Genomic DNA, 5172 nt, shown 5'->3' with positions numbered 1-5172 from the left:
CCGCCGCCGCCGCCCGGAAGGGAAGGGCCCGGCCGCCCCGCCGCCCCCACCGGCCTCGCCGCGCACTTCCGGGACCGCCCCGGCTGCGGGGCGCGCCCGCCGGGCGGCAGGGGGCGCTGCGCCGCCCGCTGGGGGCGGGGCGGGGCGGGGCGGGGCGGGCTCGCCCCCGTGAGGAGCCTGCCGCAGGGCGGGCGCGCAGGGAGCCGGGCCGGGGGCGCGGTGGGGGCGGGCGGCCGCGGCAGGGCGGGAGGCGCTCCCTCAGTCCCCAGCCTCGCCCGCCCGCCGCTGCCCGCCTCCCAAAGTGGGCAACGCGCCCTGCCGCGGCGGAGATGGCACCGGCTGCGCCGCCCGCTCACCGCTGGCGGCCGAGCCGGAAGGTGGAGCTGGAACACGGCGTTTAGAGCGGGTCAGCCCGGCGCGGGGTGACGGCAGCCCCTGCCCGGCCGCCGGCGGCTGCTGCCCGCCGTCTGGCCGTCGCAGATCGCATGGAGATACGAGTAGGTGCCCCCCTGAGGGGGCAGTGCCCGGGCGAGGGCTGCGGAGCAGGCGCGGCCTAGCCGCCCTCCCGCCCGCCGGAGCTTTTTTTGTGAGCATCACAAAGCAAAGACATTTAAAGGTGGGTCTCAAAAGACAGCAGTGGGATAATTTGCATAGGCTTATGGGAAATACTGTTCTTGGCCGAGAGGCTCCCAGAGGAGCTGTTTCTGAGGCGATTCCCGCTCCCCTGGCAGCAGGGGTTTGGGGTCTTGGGAAGGTCTTCACCACGTAGCTCCTGGGAACTACCTCTGCATTCACTGCTCTTGCAAATGAAACAAAGGATTCCTTACCCGTTAAAAGTAAGGTGAGAATTTTTAAGGTTAAAGATCACAGTGTTTTCTGACTCTTTGGGTACCATTTTTGTCATTTTGTAATACTGCCTGATCTGAATCTGAATTCTCTCAGTGCCAGGAGGCACACAAGGCGCGAACATCGTTCTTCCACTTCGATCGGTCTGCGGCTGCGTGCTCTGGAGTCCCAACGGCCACAGCGCAGTCTTCTGTTGGTTTTTTCCTCAAGACATGACCGATCCAGTTCCATCTCCTCCTCCTCACTTCATTACTGATTTTCTCCATCTCCGAGTTGATGCTCGCCATTTCTGCAACTTTTTTTTTTTTTTTTTTTTTCCCGGGAGGAGGTAGTTGGCCTCCTGCCCAACCCCCATGACTTGGAGGGCCAGTGGTTTTCTGTCAGGGTGGCCTTCCCTCAGGCTGCGTTGGTTCGCGGCACCTTCTTCAATTTTATCCGGTGCACCCTCCAGAGAGGGATCCCCTATCCACCACCCAGGGGACGCACCTTCCAGCCGTGCAGCCCCAGCTGAAGGTTTGTAATACTGTGCCTTTCAAATTATGGTTAGTTTTATGTCGCCATAGCTGAACAGGAGGAGTAGCAGATGGTAAATGAACTGAAGCCGTGTTAGTTTTGGTGATTTGGTACCCAGAGAAGTGATTTCAATTAATAGAAAAAGCTCCTCCTTTGTTTGTCAGACACAGGCCATATCCCAGCTGTGCTCAGAAACACCGCGACATGCCTTCTGGTCCACACGTGGCTGCTGCAGGACTGTGTGGCTGGGATGGAACTGGCCATTCACTGGGAAAGGAATGAAATAAACACATGAAAGAAGGGTGCCAGATAACTTCCATAGGTATTTCACAATACAAGGGGAAAAGTGCATCTAACCCAGTCATGTTTACCTGGTCTGTTAGGCTATGCCTTTCCAAACTTGTGTAATGAAATCTTCAGCCAATTGCAACAAGATATATTCAGATAGTCTTTACTGTACTTTTTAACAGAATTGGTTTTTTTCTCACTATTTTTCCTGTAAACAAGGAACAAACATTTTGCCACTTAAATGTGTGAGTCAATTGTCTCACTAAAGACAGCAGACAAATAATTCTGTATCTATGTAGCTTTGGATGTTTAATTCCATTTTAGAAACCCACGTATGCCTTTTTCAGTTACACATTTTTCTGAAACAATATTACTTGACATTTTCTGGTTTGTATTTCAATTCAAAGGTGATTTTTTTTTACTAGAAAGGGTGGGGAAGAAACTAAGTAATCATTTCTGAGCGATGTGTTTCCAAGGAAAAGGTATCCCTCCATCTCCCAACATACATCTGGTCAGAAAATCATGCTGAAGTTCAAAGCTATAAATTGATTTATTATCAGGAAAAAAGCCAAATAGGAACAAACTGAGGTCAGTAGTTTTAAAAGTATTTAAAAGTTGGCATTTCCTTGAGGCTAAGTTGGAAGATTTGTACTGGTATTTTTTAAAGTTCATTTTATGAAATGAATTGGTTAAGAACATCTCAGTTAAGAATTCCTCATGTAAAGGCATCATATTGTGTTGTAGAAGCTAGAAAAGCTTGTAAGCTGTGCAGACCAAAAATGTAAGTTGAATAAGCATAGGAAAAGCTGCTGGTAAAGCTGATGGAAATTTCATAAATGCTAAAATCTCAATAGCCTGACTTTTTAATTTATTTTTATTGTTTCTAGGGTCTTAAGTCTTTTTCTTCACCTTAGGTGGTGTACAAGTAAATGCTGAATGTAAAATGACTTGTAGAGTACAAACCCTCAGGCTTGTGCGTGATTAATTTCTCATACATTTGATGTTTGCACTGAAATCGAGAGGACTATTCATAGTGCACATGTGCAAAATACATGACTTATTGTCAGATGATTATGGATATATCTAATGCCTTGCATAAAGATCTCCAGGAATTCTTTCCCAAAATTTTTTTTCTTTTAAGCACTGGAATATTTAGTATATCATTTGGCGTAATATGAGATAAAGTAGGAAAAGCAAATCCACAAAAGTAAGGAATGTTTAGCATCTAGGCATAAACTTGGCAAAGTGGGTTGTTGGGTTGTTTGATTTTTTCCTGCTTTCATCTGCCTTCTGTTTTCATCAGCTAGATAAAAACCTTGAAGTGTGGTTATAAAACAACTGTAAAAATAGCCCTGAAAGACTGCATTTCAGTTATTTCTCTCGGCTCCATATCAACTGCACTCACCACAATGAAAAACATTCTAACTGCCATTCCTGTAAGTTCTCCTTGGCATCTGACAGGCAAGTGGTATTCTTTCTGGCTCATGAATCATCACTGGAAATAAATAGTTCTAGAATAGAAAATGGGTTGATTGTGGGTGAGCCAAAATAGAATCCAAAATAGAAGAGCTTATGCTCCTCACTGTATTGTCCCTCCGCTGGGAAGGGGAGTGTGTAGTAGTAGATGATGTAAATGATGCCAAATGAAAACAGAGATGTAGTGAGAAACAAAGGCAGCACTTTTATCCAGTCGTTTTCCTATGATGATTAAACACGTTTTGTGATAATTAGCAGAGATTATGTATTATCCATCACGTGTCACACAAGCTTCTCAGTGCACTAGCAAGGAGTACTGGCCCCAATGTGCCAAACCAGAGCATGGCACTGCAGGTGTGCTCTGCGCTTGCCAGTTACAGCAAGTGTCTGCGAGTGCGTGGCCTCTGCGTGAAGCCTTCATGAATGGGGAGATGGTTCGTGTCTGAAGTTTCAGGCTTGGTTTTCCTGGAGTGTTTTTTTGCTTACAATTTCAAGAACTACAGTGGCTACTGCAGTCATACTCTCTTTTGATGACAGCAGGTTCTGAATTCTTTTCTGTCCCCACCCTCAGTCTCAGCCCCGACAGAGTCCTTCTGCATCATTTCTTGTTAGAGAGGCTTGGCGAAGCAGGAGGTGATTTAGCACTAAGGAAATAACAAACCGTATAGAATTGGGAAATAGTATAGAAAAGATTTCACATAAATAGAAACACTCACAGAAACGGAGGCATATCGTGTAAAATAAACACATTTGAACACAATTAGACGTTATATACAAAAAGCCATATGTAGACATAGCACATAAATAGGTGTATTTTTAACCAGCAACTTCTTTGCACTATCGTCACCAATTAGAGTTCCTTTTCTGATCTCATTGCTTTACAGCTATCTTGATTTCAGCATGTTTAAACTACATCTGCTGCTTTTATATTGTATCGTGGCTTTTGTCTGAATGACTCAATGTGTAGGGTCCTATAAATGGATGCCTGTTTACAGTGCATTGCAGGAAATGTTCAAGTGGTATAGAAGTAAATATCGGGAAGGGTAAATGGCGAGAAAGTACACATTTTTTGAACACTGAGAACATTAGATAGGCAATGAACTGTTGAATTAATACAAAACTGGGATAGAACATCAAGCCACATTGAAGTAAGAGTTGGTCTTTTCATTTTTCTGTATCAGCAATATTCTGTAGTTATGAGATTCCTGCTTGTGTGTATATATACGCTAAAGATGGCAGGGGAAGAGGTTGCTTTACACTTTCTTGTGGAAGCTGCTTGTCTTCTGTGCTTCTAAAGTGAGGGAAGGTTCTGTTTAGTATGATAATTTTCCTTGTAGGTTACCAGGCAATGTGTAAATAAGGCTATTTTGTTCTTACATACAACTATGCTCAAAATATCCTGTAATTCCTAACTCTGGTACAGCTCCAAGAATAGGAGCCCGACTATAGGTAAGGATTCTGGGGTTATCAGTGTATTTCTGAAAGTTATTTTCATTCCTCTGGATCTGTGGATCGCAGGCAGATTAATTTATAGAATGGAGTCTGATGCAAACTCGAGCATCAGATTTTATCACTATTTCATCCAAATTATATGGAAAGGCTTGAATTTTAAACACAGTGGTTGCTAACAGGGAAAAAAAAGCAATTGCAATTTTTTTAGTGCTTGTGGTCCAATTAATTATCATTCTCCTACTTTTTGTGTTCTTCACAGCTTATACTATAATAATATTATACATTGATAAGAGATTGAACAGTTCCACTGTGTTCCTGGTTTTCAGTTGTAAAAGCACTGATCCTCTTCAAATAGAGTTTTTAGCCATTTTTTTTAGCAGTTAGCAAGTAGTGAGATTTCTAACGTTGAAGTGTTTTCAGCTGACCCCTGCGTGTATGCATTTATGACTACAAAATGATGAGGTGCTTTTTGAAGAAAAAACACTGTGATTTGCCTCCCATTTTGGAAGCAGATCCTATAGTTCTGAAAAGAGCTACTGCTGCAATCCTTTGTTCTGCTGTAAAACGGTGAAAATGTCTTCCCTGGGTCCCGGGGGA

Source organism: Platalea leucorodia (genome assembly GCF_965183815.1).
Source record: "Platalea leucorodia genome assembly, chromosome: 9".
Lineage (NCBI taxonomy): Eukaryota > Metazoa > Chordata > Aves > Pelecaniformes > Threskiornithidae > Platalea > Platalea leucorodia.
The sequence above is the reverse complement of the archived record's forward strand: the minus strand, read 5'-3'. Positions refer to the sequence as shown.